The following is a 19,716-nucleotide window of genomic DNA, read 5'->3' on the forward strand; positions in this document are numbered from 1 at the left end:
CAGACGTGAATCCCTTGCTCATTGCACCATCAGGATTCAAGCAAACCGGGCCGAAGACGGCTGTAATGCCAGAAACCGGTCCCCGGGAGCTTGTTTCCTTCCCAGTGTAAGAATTGGCTTTTGTAGTTTGGTTTGCCCTGTTCCCATCATGCACTGGGACAGGAACAGACTAATTTGCATACAGCCAGGTTCTGAAACTGGGATGGTGCAGTGAGCTAAAAAACGGTGTTGGATCTAGCCCTGATCTCTTGACTGGGTGAGAGTTTTCTGCTTAATTCAGAGACTCTGTCCCTCACCACCCCTTGTTGTAAATATTTTTGTCCACCCTAAGCGTGGAAGGGTATACTCAGACGTGAGTCCCTTGCTCATTGCACCATCAGGATTCAAGCAAACCGGGCCGAAGACGGCTGTAATGCCAGAAACCGGTCCCTGGGAGCTTGTTTCCTTCCCAGTGTAAGAATTGGCTTTTGTAGTTTGGTTTGCCCTGTTCCCATCATGCACTGGGACAGGAACAGACTAATTTGCATACAGCCAGGTTCTGAAACTGGGATGGTGCAGTGAGCTAAAAAACGGTGTTGGATCTAGCCCTGATCTCTTGACTGGGTGAGAGTTTTCTGCTTAATTCAGAGACTCTGTCCCTCACCACCCCTTGTTGTAAATATTTTTGTCCACCCTAAGCGTGGAAGGGTATACTCAGACGTGAGTCCCTTGCTCATTGCACCATCAGGATTCAAGCAAACCGGGCCGAAGACGGCTGTAATGCCAGAAACCGGTCCCCGGGAGCTAGTTTCCTTCCCAGTGTAAGAATTGGCTTTTGTAGTTTGGTTTGCCCTGTTCCCATCATGCACTGGGACAGGAACAGACTAATTTGCATACAGCCAGGTTCTGAAACTGGGTTGGTGCAGTGAGCTAAAAAACGGTGTTGGATCTAGCCCTGATCTCTTGACTGGGTGAGAGTTTTCTGCTTAATTCAGAGACTCTGTCCCTCACCACCCCTTGTTGTAAATATTTTTGTCCACCCTAAGCGTGGAAGGGTATACTCAGACGTGAGTCCCTTGCTCATTGCACCATCAGGATTCAAGCAAACCGGGCCGAAGACGGCTGTAATGCCAGAAACCGGTCCCCGGGAGCTTGTTTCCTTCCCAGTTTAAGAATTGGCTTTTGTAGTTTGGTTTGCCCTGTTCCCATCATGCACTGGGACAGGAACAGACTAATTTGCATACAGCCAGGTTCTGAAACTGGGATGGTGCAGTGAGCTAAAAAACGGTGTTGGATCTAGCCCTGATCTCTTGACTGGGTGAGAGTTTTCTGCTTAATTCAGAGACTCTGTCCCTCACCACCCCTTGTTGTAAATAGTTGCATGGGGAAGCAGCCCACAGATCCAGCAGTTCGTGGCATAGGCAGCAAGGTTGTGTTGATGCAGCAATTGTACAAATGAATTGTTCCAAAATTCTTTGCGCCATTCTTGGAGTTGGGGTGAAAGCGAAATGAGATAATGTTCTTTCTTGTTGGTGGGTTGCACAGTCGGTATCATTGTCTTGTGAGCGGGAGCACTTTCTTCCATGATCCAAACTGTGACCATGAGCAAGAGGCGGATGAGGGAGGCAATGAAGAGTGCGATTGTTCTTGTGCTATGCAGCTTGCCAGTCTTGGGGTCTTTACGGTGGGTCTTCGGACATCCGGGATCTTCCATCACCTTCAAGAGGCTCAGTGACGGGCAGGACCACATACTTTGTCTGGCGTCTCTCCTGGTAGCCTTTGTAGTGTTAGCTACCGCTCTGAGATTTTTGACTTAGTTAGTGGTCTGTTTGGCCGAAGCACTCTCCTTTTGTCGCAAGTTGTACCCTTTTCTGGTTGGCACAGTGGGATCTGGAAATTCTGCCAATTCAAGTGTCTCTGTTTCTGGGTAACAACTCAGGGCTGGTCGGTCTTTCGTCAGGAGCTCTTCTTGGGTGTCCACATTTTCGGTCGCTGTCAGGGTTGAGGATATCCTTCGACAATGGTGTGCATGCAGCCAATTTCGTTTTCCTTCTACTCGAAGTGCAGTTTGGGTAGTGATCAAGACTTGCCAGGGGCCCGTCCACCTGGGTTCCAAGCTTTTCGTTCTTTGGAAATTTTGGATCAACACGTAGTCCCCAGGTCGGATGTCGTGTCCGGGGCCCCTGGATGCGTCTGGTATGGCATGCTGCACCTGTTGGTGGATAGCAGTTAGTGTTTTCGTTAAATTGTGCAGATAATCAGACATTAGGATGTCCGGGACATCATGGATGGATGTCGGCTTTGGCGCGGCCCAAATATTCATAGGCCGGCCGAAGACGACTTCCTATGGAGTTAGGTGGTGTTTGGTTGGAGTGGAGCGCATTGATAACAATGCCAATGGGAGGGCATCATACTATTTCAGTCCTGTGGTGGCAACTATCTTCGCTAGCTTTAGTTTTAGTGTGGCGTTGTGTCGTTCTACCAGGCCTGCAGATTGGGGGTGGAAAACTGCGTGAAATTTCAGTTTTACACCCAACCCTTTCAGTATGAGTTGGATAACTTCGGCTATGAAGTGGGGGCCATTGTCGCTCCTCAAAATTCTACAAAGGCCGTAGCGTGGGAAAAACTCCTTCAACAACACCTTGGCAGTAGTGATGGCGGTGTTGTCTCGAGTGGGGTAAGCTTCCACCCATTTGTTAAACGCACACACAATCACTAGCACATATTTTAGACCAAGGCACCTCTCTAGCTGAATGTAATCCATCTGGATGATTTCGAAGGGATGGTCAGGGACCCCAAACCCTCCCCGAGGTACTACAGTCCCTTTCCCTGGATTGTGTTGTAGGCATATCATGCACTGATGAACTAGGCGTTTCGCTGCGTCTGATATTTTGTCATTGTGCCATACTCTGGTGATTATCTCAGTCATAGGGGCAGATCCTATGTGTGCAGTGAGTATGGGGATCAGGTAAGCATTGGGCAGCAACCATTCGTCCGTGTCTTTCGTCTTCCAGCAGCCTTCATCGTCTTTTAGTCCCACCCGTGCCCATTCAGTCAGTTCATGTGGAGTACTTGTCGATTGGATGTCTTTTATAGTCTCCCTAGCATCTGTCAATATCTCTGCCCGTGACCTGGTCACGTTCATTCGTGTTGTCGTTCTGTGTTCGGCTGTGGTTCGGGCAGTGATGCCGGCCAGTGCATTTCCCTGTCCTACAATGTCTGTCACTTTCTTGTGTGCCTGGCATTTGATTACGGCCAGTTGTTTGGGGAGGAGGACTGCTTCAGTTAGGGCGGAGACTAGATCTCTGTGTAAGATCGGTGTGCCGTGTGAGGTCAGGAATCCACGTTCCCTCCGTAGAAGCCCAAAATGGTGAACCACCCCGAAGGCATACTTGCTGTCCGTATATATATTCGCTGTCGTCCCTGCTGCTAAAATACATGCTCATGTAAGGGCAATTAGTACTGCCGCCTGTGCGGATCGTTGGGTAATGCGAGAGGTTTCAACAACAGTTCGGGCGGTGGTAACAGCATATGCAGCTGAGGCGGTGCCGTCAGGGAGTTTGATACATGAGCCATCTACCCATAGCTCTCCGTCAGGTTCTGGGAAGGCAGTGTCTTGGAGGTCTACCCTACTCTAAGCTGTTCGTCAGTGAGGGTCACACAGTCATGCAGGGGAGTGACATTGGGGTCGTTCTCAGGTAGTGGTAACAAGGTAGCCGGGTTCAAAGTGGTACATTGCTTCAAGGTAATGTGTGGTGCCAATAGTGTCAGTTTGTATCCAGTCAGTCGTGCGCTGGTCAGGTGTTGAGTCTTGGTCTGGTTCAGGAGGGTGTCAACAGCATGGGGTACTAACACTGTAAGGGGGTTCAAAAGTACAATTCCTTCACTCTGTCGTATTGAGACGGCGGCAGCTGCTACAGCTCGTAGGCAAGCTGGTAAAGCTCTGGCTACGGGGTCAAGAGTGGCAGAGAAGTAATCACAAGGGCGTTGTTTGGGGCCAATGGATTGTGTTAGGACAGATAAAGCACATCCCTCCCTTTCGTGGGTGTAGAGGGAGAAGGGTTTGGAGTAGTCTGGGGATCCTAGAATGGGTGCTGAACAGAGGGCATCTCGTAACTCTTTGAAGGAGGTTTGGCATTCGAGGGTCCAAGGGAGTGGGAAGGGAGTATCTTTGGCCAGAAGGGAAAGTAAGGGTTTAACAATGAGACTGAAGTTCGGCAACCACTGTCGGCAGAATGAGGTGAGGCCTACCAGAGAGCGGACTTGCTTCTGGTTCTTAGGGATGGGGGTTTCCAAAATGGTCTGGATTCTGTCGGGTGTGAGTCTCCTCCCTTCTTTAGACAAGAGGTGGCCTAAGTATGTCACTTGGGGTTTGCAAAACTGTAATTTCTTTCGGGAAAACTTGTGACCATTCTCTGCAAGGAAATGTAGGAGTCGGATGGGGGCTGTGACTGCGAGCGGAGTGGTGTCAGCTGCTAGAAGGATGTCATCTACGTACTGTATCAACACCACTCCGTCCGGTAACTGAACTGCATTTAACTGTCTCTTGAGTGCCTGGCTATAAATGCTCGGACTTTCGGTGTACCCTTGGGGTGCTCTACAAAATCTATATGAGCGGGATTTTAGGGTAAATCCAAAGAGGTAGCGGCTGTCTGGGTGGATGGGTATGGAGAAAAAGGCGTTTTTGAGGTCAATCACGGTGAATGTGGTGGCAGTGGACGGGATCAGGGTTAGAATGGTGGTGATGTTAGAGACTACGGGGTACTGTGGCACAACTTTTTTGTTGATCTCTCGTAGGTCAATGATGAAGCGGTACGCTTTCTCATCTCCCTCTCCTTGCCTTTTGATAATCGGTAAGATAGGGCTGTTGCAAATGTTGCTGACTACTTCCTCTACCACTCCTGCATTCACTAAGGACTGGATAATTTCTACCAATGCTTTCTCGCCTTCGGGTGATATTTTGTACTGCGGTATTTTCGGTAGCGTTGCGTTCTGTCATACAGTCACATGCACTGGGTCTATCATCATCCGTCCTACGTCTAAGTCTGCCTTTGCCCATAAGTAAGAAGGTAAAGTGTCAAGCAGAGACATTTCGGCATCCGTTATGGAGTACATGTGTCGTGAGGGACAAGGTCTGAGCAGGTTGGGATTGTCGTACAAAATGACTCGGACTTCGTCAGGTGAGCATCTAATAGTTGCTCGAAAATGTTTCAGCAAGTCAAGACCCATAATAGCATCGGGGGTAATGGAGGAAAGAAGGAATGTCATGTCGGTTATATTGTTTTCCAGATCAAAAGGGATTGGTTTGGACAAGGGATTATTGGAGGGCGTACCATCAAAACCTATTGATGTTATGTGTGAGCCAGACAAGGGTGCCCTTGGAATCAGTCGTTTGGATAATGCACTACATGTTGCTCCTGTGTCCACCAGAAATGGAGACTTTGTGCCTAGGACCTTAGCGGTGACATAAAGGCCTTGCTGGTCAACATGGAGCTCGACTGGATCCCTCCCTTGCCCTTGGCAGTCCTATGCAAAGTCGTAAGCGCTGTCATAGTCGGATTGTTGGTATTGGTTCTGTCGGGACGGTCAAAGGTGTTCACTCTACTGGGTTTTTCGTCGCTAGTGTCGTTTGTGTACCCTCACCCACGTCCTCTATTTCTTGGTCCGTTCGTTAAGTCTCTAGTCTCTTTGTTTCTGTTTATTTGTAGCAGGACCGAGCATTGCGACTTCCAATGTCCGTACTCTTTGCAAAATGCGCATTGGTTCTCGCCTAAATCCCTACGTCCAGTGTAGGTTGCGGGTGCATTATTCCAAGGAGGTGGATTTTTGGGGACATTTTGCTGGTATTTTCCTTTGTAGGGTTCCTTCCCTAAATTTACTCCTTGCAACTGAGCTATCATGACTCGTTCCTTTAAGTCTTTCTTCTTTTTCTCTGAGGCTCTATCATTTTCGTTCTTTTAATGTTCATAATATTGGGCCATCTGAAGGATGGCCGCAGGCTTTGAGGCTGCCCAACTACTCTCGCGTGCCTGTAGTTTCTGCGAAACTTCCTGCAACAGACCCTTAGCGTAATTTTGCAAGAATAAGTGATGTCCGGTTGCAGTAGTCATGTCCTGACCGATGTAATCGGAGAACACCGTTTCGAACGGTGAGAAATATTCGGAGACATCTTCTTGGGGTTTCTGGCGGCAAGCTGTTACTATTGACCAGTCTACCTTTTTCTCGGGGATTAGAGTCTTTATTTTCTGCACAATTTTGTCTGGGAGTTCCAATATAGCTTTCAAGGGTTTCTGTCCAGGATCTCGTTGTTTATCTATGACATCGAGTTGTCCCCAGGTATGTCCGAACAGCTCAAGGTGGTCGACTTTCCGGATTTGCTTCCACACATCAGCCGGCAGACATAGCCCAAAGAACAAGTCTATGTCAGCTAGGGTCATGATTGTCGATCCCAAGGCAGTACCTAATTCTGTGTAGAAGGCAGTGGGGTTCTTTCACAAATCCGGAAAGGATTTACGGAAGGTCAGGATATCTTGCTGATGCCAGGGTTGGTATACCCAATTGTACACTACCCTACCTTTAGCGTCCTGGTGATTGATATCATCATGAGTTCCCTGACCTCGTGGGGGGACCCAGTAGGGAGCGGCTTCTTTTATGGGCATCATAGTGTCTAACTTTTCTATCGGGGTTCGATCGTTACCGGGGTTGCACCTTTGGTTATTGGTTGTTGTTCTGTGAGGTGGCAGAAGCCCTCTAGCGTATGCGAGAAAAGCTCCGCCACATCACACTCACTCTCATCCCCAATATCTATTTTCCTGTACAGAGCTGCAAGGCGTTTGGGTCCCTTATCTCTATATACCTTTCTTCGTAAGCTGTGAGGGTATGGTAGCAAAAACGTACAATAAAGTGTCGTTTATGGTTGTCGGCATATGAGTTACATATGTCCGATATATACTCTTCCGTTTCTTTTTGGTCCACTAACGTTTTAACTATTTTATCAATGCCCGCTTGTTCATTTTTGTTCAAACGGGGAATTCTTGCTGGTTCTTTTTCTTTCGTTTTGGGTTTATCTGAGGCCTCTTTTGATAAATATTTAGTACGAGAGGCTCGGTCGGCGCGGAGGCCGTGGATACAGAGGCCCTGGCACTACCTTCATTTATGCTCTGGGGTTTCAGGGGCTGTACTAAAGGATGGGTGGGGGCATATAGATGATTGGGGGACCTAAACGAACATCATCATCTGCTCTTTGTTTTGATGGGAGCTCAGGGTAAAGCACTGAGGGTGTTCTAACAGGGCATTGGCCCGAGGTTCCTGATTCTTGTTCTCTTTTAACTCTTTCTCTTTCTTTGATTTGCTCTTCTAGCTGTTTACTGGCTAGATGAGCTGCTTTTCGTAGCTCTTTATCAAACCTTGCTTCGTCTCTCTTTTTGCATTGCGTTGCTTCTTTGCGCCACATGCCAAGACTGTCAAGCACGGTTGGCGTGGTTTTATTTTTACGAAGGGCTATTTCTAGCGCTTCTATTTTATCGAGGTCAAAAGATCCTATCAGTGGCCACTGACTTTCCCGATCATTTTTAGTGTTTTTATGCCATAACTTACTATAAGCTACGACGACTAGTCCATATTTTGTAAACATGTCCTTATTAGGGGTGCCTTCCAGTGGAGCTGGATGATCTACCTCTAATAAACGGTCCGGGCTGAACCAACTACCAATCAGTGGGGAGAAGATAGGCATGATGTTTATCGGACAAGTGAAGATCTCAAACAATGGTGGACAAAGGTCCGCACTACCTATCCTTCACTACTCGCAAAGACTAGACAGAATATTTCTATTCTACGTTATTTGCAAACAGAGAATATCTCAAAAGAACCAATAAATATATCGAGTAGCAACGAAGGCTAAACAAACCAATCAATAAGTAATACTAGTATTATCAAAACAATCAATCAGTCAATCAAACAAAAAGAGTCGTGCTGCACGACCTTACCCGGACCGTATGGACAGTTTCTCGTCTTCCACTTCCAGCGCCCGATCGTCCTCTATTCTCCGTTATTGCTGCGGCACTCCTGAGGGCTCCCAGTCAGGACCGTAGATCACTCGAGAGAGGTCCGTCCAGAACCGGTGAAGGTCGGATGATTGGCTGCCGGACGAGGGTCCTTCGGGCAGGAGCTCTTCCCGATCGTTGCAGTCGTTCCCTCTGTCGTTAGGACCTCTCTCACTTGACCCACGTGTCGCTGATGGGCCCCACGTTTGGGACGTCAATTGTGGAAAAGCAGTTTTCTGTAGAAGACCTTAAAGTACTGCTTGGCGGTAGTAGCCTCTGAACCATTCAATAATTACCAAATAAAGAGGCGGGCGCTGGGAAGTGGAAAGCAGGAAACAGGTTTTTATTTCTCCAGAGCAAAGCACGTCAGATCGGACAAACATGGTATTGTCTCGAGGTGCTCTAACTGCATCTCTGTGGCCTGACCTCTTATACTGTAGTTTATTGCTTTATTGCATGAAGACACATTCTTAACATTACTTTGAAGTACAGTAAGACATCCCCGGAATCCCCACACGTATTCACAGTAGAGGCCCCCACCCCAATCTCAGCAGGTGATGACTATCTCGCAGCTGGACATTCCGTTGGGAACCGAAATGTGCGCAATCGGTCGGATCTCATGGGGTGGTGACACTGATTAATCCCGGCCTCTTTGATGAAAGGCGAGATTCTACAGTAGGGGGGCAATAAACTGCATCCGCAGGGCTAGGTGATGGCCTGTGATTGGGTCGGACAATCGGGTACAGAGGAAGGGGTTATCAAAGGGGCTGTTCAAGTGACAGGGATGAAAGAGAATGTGGGTCCGGGGCAGGGTTGAGCTGTAGGTGCGTTTATGGTTCAGGCATGTGTGCATGGGGGCTGCCAGCGCGCGGGGATGCTAGCGAGGTCAGGGAGATATACAGGCAATCAGCAATGTATGAGGTGGCCATGGTGCCTAAAATGGCTGCCGCTTACGCGCTCGTACGGACCTAGGTTTGGGACAAGATGGCGCCGGTGATGTTCATACTGAAATCTAAACTTTAACACTTGAGTGCTGCAAATAGTTATTTATATTCATGATAATATTGTAACCTGTATTGCGTCTTCTTAGACCACCCCATAAATGCACCCGATCCAGATATAGCTATGGATGAAGTGTTACACAGACTTGCGATAAATGTGCTTGATTTTCATTACTTCGGTCTCACTGTAACATATGTGAAGTCAGGTACCACTGCATAAGATCAATCCATGTTTACAATTTCTATAGGTTAGTGATATTCATATAACTCATGCATATTAGTGAACAAGATAGGGCCAAAAAGAGCATAAGACAGTGGGTTCACGAACAAGGGACTAAAAGCGACACTTTTATTACACATAGGAAGCACACACTCATCCTTGGACCATGGAGGCCCCTCTGAAGCACATGTCCTTCAAACAATAAGAAGATACAAAAGTACTGTAAACAATGGTACAAAAGCACCAAGGGGCATGCCCAGCCATGCCCAAAGGAAGGGACATTTCACCAAGACATATTTGAATACATATTCACTTACATTCACTCTAAGTATATTAGAAAGGAAATACAGAAAAGGGCAGCCACCCTGTCATTATCGTGGGTATTCCGTATTATAAAAGGAAATGGAAAACCAACAGCATTGAAGAGGCACAGTCCCCAGAGAAGCCCGCACCATAGGGTGGGGGCTTCTCTGAGGACTGTACCTTTCGGGACCATAGGGTCTTTACCTCGCCTTTCCAAGTACAGGGTACCAATATCCAGTTAGAGTTCCATCTAAAGTGATGAGACGAAAATCACCAGGAGATGAGACACCCTTGGACCCCACCCCTACAACACCTCAGGCTGGTCCAGAACTGGACTGGAGAGACAGATTCAAAAATGAATCGCAGCCTGCTGTTAGAATGTTCTAGTAGTCCAGCTTCCCTTCAAGGGCAATGGACTATGGGATATCTTCTTAGTCTGGGAGACACCTCTGCAGAGACTTTGAGAGAGGCAATTGAGGAATGGATAATAGAGGAAGAAGGATGGGAAAGCAACATAGAGATGACACAATATCATGAACCACCAAATGAAGTGTTTAGACGTAGGGGGCACAGAGGAAGATGAGGCGTGGGAAGACAGGCCTAACAGGAATCAACATGAAAAGGACACTAACCAAAGGCCATATAATTTCCAGCTGCGTCCTCCGCTGGGTCATTTATGGTATTAAGAATCACCTCAGTAATGTGGAAGAAGTCAATTCTAAAAAATAGAATACAAGGAGGACAGCTATTATTGTGAACTCTTTTCAGATGAATTGGCAAAAGGAACTAAAAAGGAGGGGAAGAAGCATTGGCCATGAGAAGGGTCTTTTCAACCCATTGACTTAGCAACTGCCGAAGATTCTATACAGCAGGGACAGGGCAACCCAGATTGGAATTATACCTATATAAAAGAGTGCCTCGCTGTATGGGAGCAGTATGGTATGCTATAGACAACCCAACTGAAGTGATCCCAAGTAATAGACCAGATCCTAGGTTAGGCCCAAGACACATAAATCCTCTACCAAAAAATCTGTTACCCTTCATTTTCATGGGTGGACAACTGCCCACATACGTACAATGGACGCAAATGAATAAAGAGAATTTAAAGAGAGCACTATCTCCGCTGTCTGAGTGAGTGGGAAAATGGGTCCGATGCTTTGAGAAACAAGCTGCTGGAGTGAACCTCGCATTCGGTGATGTTAAAAGCTTGTTAAGTTCTCTGGTGGGGAACAAAGTAAATACAATTTTTTTCATGGCAGGATTCCCTCAAACAACAATGAGAAATAAACAGTTTGATGGGTCCTTGTTTAACGTTGTTCGTCAATATGTTTGGGATGTGTTTCAGCAAATATACTTGTGGAAAACAAGGGTACCCTGAAAAACTGATCATGATAACCCCTAGGTCAGGAAAAAGGTACTGTGTAGATATCAACCTAGGCGGTCATAAACAACACTTGCCCACATGAATAGTGTTAAAACACTGGAACCCACTTCCGTAGTCAAGACAGATTGTTTATTATAAAAATTCATACACAAACTAAACCACAATAATTTTATATATAAAACAAGGCATATAGAAACATACAATTAATATAAATAAAGGAGTAAAAAGACATGAGCACAATTTTTATACAATAATCATAAATTTCATAAAAACATAATAAAAATAATTCCTGAGTCGATTATTAATAAATGTGTTGTCGACGCTCGTTTCGGCGACCAGCGCCTTCTTCAAGACAAACATAATTTCAGGTACTTGCAAAGGTATGCATATATGTGCAGTCTTTTGTTTTTATGTTTTAGGAGAATGGCACGAGTGCCTCACTTAAGATTTTTTTTTAGGACATAAATTTTGAAATGGTCTAAAATCTTTTGTGCGTTTTTCCTCATTTTTCATTTTCTAAAGGGTCTTGATGTACCCTTTCTATGTCTTCTTCTAGCACTCTTTCCTCTAAACAGGGGATATATTCTTTCAATAAAGCTGTTAATGTTTACCTTCCACTCTCTCCTGAACATTTAAGATCCTAAGATTATTCCTTTTTGCGTTATTTTCTAAGGGCTCAATTTTGTCTCTTAGGTCCTTCTTATAGAAGTCTGTATTTCATCCTGACTAACTTCTACTTCACTACCAAGTTCATCTGGGGAGGTTTCTACCACTGATACCCAATCCTTTAAAGTGTTAATTTTTGCTTCAAGTGCCTCGCACGTCCCATGTATTTTTTCTTGATGCTTCTCAAATTTAGCAATTTGCCCTCATTTCTGCAATTAAGGTTTCAATCAATTTCCCCATATCTGGGTGCTCTGTTTGTCTTTGTGGCTGAGGTTCTTGTGCCTCATCTTGCAGTTCACCTTGTGGTACTTCTGGCTGTAGTGGTAGTGCAGCCTCTGGTTTCTCCAAAGCTAGAATTTGAAATCTGTTACCAACAACAACCCCTACCCTTGGGGAAATTTCATCATTTTTCTGCATGTCTGCGCAAGATGTTGTGTTAGTTCTGCGCTCTTTCTGCGAGCACCTGGCGGGTGTTTTAGAAAAATCATGTTTGGCTGGAACTTTGAAAAAAGAGCCCAGGGAGGGTGTAATCTTAATTTTTGTTCCTGCTTGTTTGCCTCGTACTGGCATAGAGGGTATTTCCAAGTTCTGATTTGGCCACTTCTGTTTTCCCAAATGGTTATTAATTACAGGCAAAATAACAGGGCTTGTGCATGTATTTTGTGGTACAATACTACCTGCAGTAAAGTTCCTGTTTCTTAAACAGTGACTAATCCCCATTTTCCAGTAAAGTCCTGGTCTAATTCTTGTGAGGATGTGTGTTTCCTACCCTTTTTTCTTTAGCAATGGTTGACAGGGTTGTGGGGGCCTGTATGTTTTTTCTACCCCCTCCCCGGCCACTTACCGGAGTCATATGCGTATTCCTGGCTTTCACTCCCCCCGGCAGTCAGGCCAAACCGCAGAGCTGCCGGTGTCAGACTTGTCATTTTCACGGCTGCCTGAAGGACCACGAAAGGAGACCTGGGCGGGAACTCACCGGCTACACTGCAGATCTGTTGCTGTCTTTACCCACACACAGGTGCCATGACTACGCAGACCAATCCAATTATAGGTTGCAGGTATGTAGGTATCTGCTCATCCTAGAGAAATCCTGGAGAAAGCATACATACCGATTTTTAGCGAGTCTGCCTAGAGAGTTCGGGAGCTCTGGACTAGACCTCTTAGCCGGCCACCATATAATCCTTTTACGTAGACTTTAACTTGCTAATAGATCCTAAAGAGGATACGTTTCCGTTCTGGTAAACATCCAACATACCTAAAATGAGGATGTGGTTGAAAAGATATATGGAAGACCTGGGGTTGATGGATGTTTGGAAAAATAAAGGGAATTAGGAGAACAAGTTCACCTATAAAAATAAAAAAAAGTGGCCTTGCTTCTAGAATTAATGTTTTTTAGTGGATAAAGGATTAATCTAAAATGTTAAAAAGGTGGAGCATATACCAGCTCATTTGTCGGATCACTTGGAAGTTTGCATGACATTAACGACGGAAAAGACTCATGCAACTCCTAGGTAGACGTTAGATCTCACGCTTCTTTTAGAGCAGCAGGCTGTGGATAAGCTGAAGTTAGAGACAGAGGAATATTTTTTTTAATAAATAAAATTGGAGGCTTTACTCAGACAGATTGGGGTGTGTATAAGGCACGTTGATTAGTCTGGCTGCCTTTAAAAACAGGAATGCTAGAAATAAAATCAAGCAATTAGAAGATAAAATCCAAGAGTTTCATAGGAAACTGGATCATGTTGAAATCCTGCAAGAGAAAATAGAGGAAGTAAAAGAGAAGAAGAATGACCTGGTGCATATCTTAGAGGCCATAGTTAGAAGCAAATGGGAAGCGAGTAAGCTTCCTCATTACGAATATGGGGAAGGAAGCGGGAAACTCTTGGCCTGGAAACTAAAGACTGAGCAAAATAGAAATAAGATTTTGGCTATTCGAAGGGAGGACCAACTTAATTTTACCACAGATGATATAAAGATTGAGGAAGCCTTCACTAACTTCTTCCAACACCTATACTCAGAGGACACAGAGGTATCAGAAGAGCAAATTAATTGTTATTTGAAGAATTTAGAAATCCCAATATTACAACATGAATATAGAGACAAACCTAATTCTGGAATAACAGTAGAGGGTGTGATAAAGAAACTAAAGAAAGGGAAAGCAGCTGGTCTAGATGCACTTCCAAACGAGTTCTATATGTCCTTAAAGTAAGTATAGGCCCCTATTCTAACTAACATGCTGAATGCTGTCTTTCTAGAGGGACACGATTTACCAAAATCATGGAATGAATCAACCATTAGTGTAAGGATAGAACCAGAGAAGGATTGGTAGTGCTATGAGTCATACACATCAATATTGCTATTAAACAGTGATTATAAAATATATACTCAGTTACTGGCTAGATGGCTAGGAAAGGTAATAGGTCACTTGGTACATGGGTACTAAAAATGTTTTATTAGAGTTAGACAATTGCACAAACTGACCCATGAACTAATTAAGGCAATAGATGTAGCCACTAAAGAAAACATGTCCCTGTCAGTGCTCAATTTTGACTCAACTAAAGCTTTTGATAGGGTTAATTGGCTTTTTCTGAAAAAAGTCATTAATCATTATCAACTAGGCGAGGAAGTCTCAAAGGCAGTGAAGTCCTCGTATAAAAAAAACCAACCACTAAGATACTGGTCAATGGTAACCTCACAGAGGAGATACATATTAACAGAGGCACCCGTCAAGGATGCACACTATTACTGTTGCTTTTCAATTTATATATTGAACCCCAAGCCAATGTAATTAGAGCTACTAGAGAGATCATTCACTTCCAGTTCCAATGTTAGCAGAAAAAAGTGGCTCTGTACACAGATGATTTAATGATTTCCACAAGTAATTTAATAGTTTTATTCCCAAGTATAACATACATCTTAGAAACATTTGGAAAATTATCAGGATATCAAGTTAATCAACATAAAAACTGAAATTATGCAGTGGAACTACCCTAACTATAATCCACTAGTTTAGGACAAGATAAGATACTTAGGAGTTTTGTTGTTGAAAGACATTAATGAGATAGCTCAAGCTAATTTTACCATGAGGATGACAGAGACGAGGAAACTATTAAAAGTGTGGAGTGGTTTACCACTATCCTTCATGGGGAGATCTAATGCTCTAATAAAGTTAAAACTACCAAACTTTACTGACATCTTTAATACCATACCTCTAGAATTCGAATCGGATTGGCTCAAAAAAACTGTAAAGAGACCTGAACAGTTTTATTTGGGTTTCAAGAGGAGCAATAATATTGTGGGAGAAGCTAAGAAGGAAAAAAGAACTAGGGGAAATTGCTGGTCCGGATTTTTAACAATACTGTCGGGCATTCCAGTTTAAAAATGTTAGGCCATTACTTATGAAACACTCTGCCTATGCACCATATCAACAAGCAATGATAGAAGGAAGTTTCTTCCTTTATAGGTTTGGCCACCCTAAATTCTTTAAAAAAGTGAGGTGATGATCTAAATGAAGATGATCTGCATGTAAATTGTTGTATCAAATTAGGAGAGCTTTAAAGATACCAAGGAACAGTACCTACGCCCCAATACGGGACTCACCAGGAACTCTAGAATGCCTGACATTCCTTGATACAAGAGCCCTATGGGTGGTACCTTCTTTTCTCAGAATGGTGCCCCACTTAGGAGTGCTCAAGATTCCTCTGCCAAATTCAGGGGAAGCAGAGGATGAGGGTAGGTGTGATGTGCAGCTCACACTCGGTAACCTTGAGTACGCCTGAGCGCTGCACTTCTGCGTTATCCCAGGGGGCACCTAGATTTACAGTCTTAGGTTGGACCGCCAACACAAGACAAGTAGGTACCACTCATAGGGCACTTGTATTGACACAATTGTGGGGTAAGAAGTTTTACCCATTATTTTTGTCCTGAAGAAGCGTCACAGAGACTTTTGAGTTTTGACCTAAAGGGGCGTGAAACATGTTGACCAGCGTTTGACCCTAATTGCGGGCATGAGTGACAAGTCACTAGGGTACCCTATCACCCCATTAGTAGCACTAATCTAGAAAGCTTTTTTAATCTGATGGGGAATCGAGATATTAAAAGTTTCAGTCTTTAATTCACATCACAGCATACCCAACACCACCCCACATAGACTTTTCTTGCACTCATCATACGGCAATAAAAACAAAAGATCTCCACCAAAGTGAACCTTCGGGGGAACCATAGGGCATTGTAGTGCCGGCCTGACGGGGAGCAACCGCCCTTTGATGAAGCATGACATTCCTCAGGATGTGTGAGGACAACATGAAACAGTCTTCTTGACTGCCACTCTTAAATGTGTCTAAGCTTGATTAAAACTCCTCTTGTTCTTCTTTCCTAACTAGGAACAGTTTTTGCATGTATCTTAAGCCCAGGAGCACAGGCACTGGACCTCCTTCCCGCTCCTAGTCCCCCCTCTTATCTTTTGACAGAGTGTGCTGATTTTACATCAGACGAAGTAAGGTGGGAGAGGACCCCATCCTAGGAACTATGTTGCTTTTTTTTGATGGGTCTTCTTTCATAGATAAGGAGTCTGAGGTAAGACATTCATGAGCCGCAGTTGGAAGGGGTGAACAGGGATCATCTGATACATTCCAAATTATCAGCCAGATTTCACTACGTTCTCACTTTTCAGCACAGGCGGCTGAATTAGTGGCCATTATTGAAGCATTGCAGCTGGCTGAGGGACTAGAGGTCACTAATTATTTCTTTTCAGCCTACGTCACTATCACTGTACATTCCAGCATTCACAGATGGAAGAGGAAGATATTTCTTATATCTGATGGATTCTCTGTGATGATTAAAGATTTATTGGCACCATTAATACAAGTTTTAACACTCCCATCCAAAGTTGCGGTGTCAAAGTGCTCAGTTCACAACAATCAGCATGGCCTTATCCCCAGAGGTAATGCTTGTGCAGATTGGGCAGCAATAGAAGTAGCTAAAGCATCCACAAACTATAGTCAGTGTGATGAACATATATTAGATATGATGACAAGCAGGCATCAGGACGCTACAGAATTCCCACCCCCATATACCGAGAAAACTAAATTACATTTGCGTGAATTGCAAGAACAAGCATTACCTCATGAAAGGGAATTGTGGGAACAGCGAGGTTGCATTCAGTCCCCAACATATTTTTTTATAGGCAAGAAAGTACAGGCAAGCCAGTAATGCCACAAGCTCTGTTGTATACAGCTCTAAAGCAACTACACCTCCCAGCACACACTGCAAAAGAGTATCTTCTTGCTACATTATAGGCAGATTGATTTATTTCACAATTATCTGAATGATCACTATGCACATTGAAGAATGTGCTATATGTCAACAGTATAGCCCCAAGTTGACCTTAAAGGTGGTCACCTGGACAATACTACGCCCAACTGGTCCATTAAAAATTTACACTTAGATTTTGTCGACATGATAGAAAGCTGTAGCAATTTCAGGCATCTTATAGTAGCTGTTTGTCTATTCCCACAATGGATTGAGGTAGGATCCTGTGTACATAATGTTGCTAAAGCAGCAGACAGTTCTCTGATAAGAGAGGTAATATCAATAAGGTGCGTGGCGAAGCGATTCGCTCTGACAATGGACCTAATTTTGTCAATGAAGTCTTTCTACACATTTGGACCGCATTAGGAATAAAACATACTGACATCTGTTCATCACCCCAAAGTAATGGAATAGTGGAGCACCTGAATGGTCTCCTCAAGAACAAAATAAGCAAACTATGTGATACTCTGCAAAAGAAATTATTGTACTGCCTGTCACTGGGTTTGCATGCACTCAGAAATCAACCAGGAAGGGATCACCATTTAACACCACATCAAATAGTGACAGGACATCCCATGCCCACCCCTTTAGCGATAAAGAGGCAAAAGACATATGCCCATAAGACAACTGAAGTTTAAGAGATTAAAATGAGTTATTTGTACGAGTTCATGAAATCTGTCAAGTTCTTCTCTAAACAGGTATTGCGAATGGAGAAGACTACCTCAGCCCGGCAGACCAGTCCGATACCCGTTGGCCTGAAAGTTTATGTGCGGAATTTCATCTGGCAATGGTAGGATCCCAAATACAGCAGTCCCTTCTCAGTGACATTGAGTACTACCACTGCAGTAAAGGTGGATCGCAGGACATCATGGATCCACATGAAAGATGTAAGACTTGTTCCCACCTTGCCTAAAGCACTTCTACAGACAGAAGGAGATTAAGAGAGGGAAGCAAGGAGCAAGAGTAGCAATCTCTCCCTTCAAAGCGCAAGTGGAGAATTGTTTTGACTCCAGTAGCAGAAAGTTATGCATTGCTGCTTTATTTTTATTTTAATTTTCTTGTCTTTTAATGCTGGCAACAACATTGAAATGGTATTTTACTTCATGTATGAGATTATGTGATAAATGTACCCGCTTTCAGAGAGCACTATCTGAACCAAAAAATATATCTTATGGTATTCATGCTAGCTTATTACATAATATGTGGTACGAACACATGACAGAGATAGGGTATGCAGACTGCTAATACTTCTAGTTTTGTTTGCTCTTAGATTCCAAACGCCACTGACTCAGATAGGTAACACTGGTCTAAGGAGGTACTGCCAAATATTACCATGTGTCTGTTACATCTTTTCCTCTGTAGAATATGAGCGCAGATGCAACCACTATGAGTCAGACAGTAAACATTCCTAGTAAACATCACATAATATCAGAAAAAATGATCAGATGTAATGAATGTCCTAACAGACCGCACAGTGTTAGTAATGAAGCTAGATGCAAAGGCCCAGACAGGGATTATATGGTACAAGGGTGAAACTTGGAAAGCTATTGCAGCAGGGATTTCTAGGGGTATCCTACACTTTTATGCAAGAAATATTTTGAAACATCCAGGCCTCACGATTGTCAGGAAACCCATATTTCCGAGTAAATGGGTCAGTATACATTCATGGTCCTTGGCACCATGGCGCTGCATTTGGGTGCAGGGCCCTATCTATTTGAAGGTAAACCAGTCTGATAATAATATACAACAGAAGTGTCAGGCAGTGTGGGATGAGAATATATCTATACTAACTTGAGTAGGAACTCCTACAACTCTTTGAGCAGCTAGAAAACTCTTTCTTTTATCTTTGTGTTTCATGGGAAATGGAACAGTCCCAGTAGGGAAGAACAGCAATTGCATTTTCACAGCATATAACCCTGACATGCAATGGGGCAACTCTAGCCTGATGGATTTCTACTGGAGATGTGTTGACTGATTGCAGCTTCCTTCACGATGGCAAGGACTCTGTTCTTTGGTCACTGTGCACACTTCCTCACTCGTAATTCCAGGTACTGATAATTCCAAACTTCATGATCATCCCATAAGTTATCCAATGACCTTGCTACACCATCATTGCAGTAAGAGAGCTGCAGATCATTATTGTACTATAGCCCTGGAGGACCACAGGCTGTTTAACAATGCACAAATCTTCCTCCTTTCGTTAGTTCAAGCAAAAGCATCCGCACGTTTGCTCCAGATAACCCGCTGGGAGTTAATGAAGGCCATCAACACCACTGGAAGCGGCTTCAATGCAATCAAAGAAGAACTGCGATTATAGGGAGTAATGATTATGCAGCATAGATATGTTTTAGACTTAATGACAGCTATGGAAGGAGGAGTATGTGCCAAGATTCAACCAGCTGTTGCACATATATCCCATTCAATGATGCCAACTACGGGTCACTCACCAAAGCCATACAAGCACTACATACCTTAAATAAGAAGATGGTAGACAAGGGAGGTGCTCCCATTGAATGGCTTGCAAGGTGGGTCACTTGGGTACCATCCTGGATGTCAGGACTATTTAAGGCTTTGTTGCCTGTTGTGATATTGCTCTTGATAATCTGTCTCACCCAGATAGTGATAGGATATTGTAAAAGGGTTACTTAGGGGGCATGTTCACTGCTTGATTAGTCAAGATTAGTCAATAAAGTGGAGGATGTCGAGAAGAATGTGTACACAGTAATGACTCTAGGTGAAAGGGAAGGTGAGAAAGTAGTTGAAAAATCAGCTAAAGGGGGAAATGGTAAAATGAATGTAGAAAATGAAGAA

The sequence above is a fragment of the Lissotriton vulgaris genome, chromosome 9, assembly GCF_964263255.1.
Source record: "Lissotriton vulgaris chromosome 9, aLisVul1.2, whole genome shotgun sequence".
NCBI lineage: Eukaryota > Metazoa > Chordata > Amphibia > Caudata > Salamandridae > Lissotriton > Lissotriton vulgaris.